This window comes from Sipha flava, unplaced genomic scaffold, assembly GCF_003268045.1.
Source record: "Sipha flava isolate LNK unplaced genomic scaffold, YSA_version1 39_pilon_pilon, whole genome shotgun sequence".
In the NCBI taxonomy this organism is placed as follows: domain Eukaryota; kingdom Metazoa; phylum Arthropoda; class Insecta; order Hemiptera; family Aphididae; genus Sipha; species Sipha flava.
In genome coordinates, this window is record NW_020273107.1 from 652,760 (window position 1) to 653,818 (window position 1,059).

The window sequence follows — 1,059 nt, forward strand, 5'->3', positions numbered from 1 at the left end:
TTGGATTTCTTAAGCGGGTTTGTAACGAATTTAAGTTGACAACTCCACTAAAAGCCTTATATTGTGCGCTCATCAGATCTATTCTTGAATTTTCTGTAATTATATGGAACCCTCACAACATAAGCTATATGAATCAACTTGAAAGAGTCCAACAGAAGTTTTTGAGTTTTGCAGCATATCTATTAAATATTGAACATAGACCTCATGATTATGATGCAGTAATATATAGGCTAGGCTTACAGTCTTTGGCCGATAGACGTATCACCATTAACAAGGTCTTCCTAGTCAAACTCATAAATGGATCGATCGACTGTCCTGAACTTCTATCCAAAGTAAACTTAAAAATTCCCTGTGTCCAGGTCCGTTCTTCCTATCCGTTCAGTATTCCGCTGTGTACGACAAATTATTCACGAAACAAACCACTAAATAGAATGATACGTATTGCTAGTGAGAATCCGTCTTTTAGTTTTTAAGTTTAGTTTTGTAATTCTTTTCTTTTGTCTCATTTCTTTTTCTATTTTAATTGTTTTGTCTACTATTCACTTATAATATGTAAATTTTATTTTTTTGTACTTTGGGCTGCGGCCCATATTAAAATAAAAAATAAATAAATAATTGTTTAAACCATATAGATTAAATAATTTTAATATTATATTATAATGATGTATATTATTGTAAATTATTTGAATTTTGAATTTTTAGAAATCTCAAAATATAAAAAATATTTTTAAAACATTAGAATGCTATTAAATTCCCTATAAATATAGTCAATTCGCAACAGCTCGGGTAACTTTTAAGGTTTTAATTATATTTTTATGAACTATACAAAATTTATAACCAATACGAAAAATAAAATTACATTGTTATAATTTTATTCCTTCTTAAAATACGAATTATTGTTCCTCGAAAATGTATGTATATTGAAAAGTACTACATACTTTGCACATTAGACAACTAATTATTCGAAATACAACATTTTCCAATTAAATTTTTAATATTAAATATTTTATTACAATTACAAAATGCAACGGTCCAGATTAGTTTTTTACACGTGCAGGG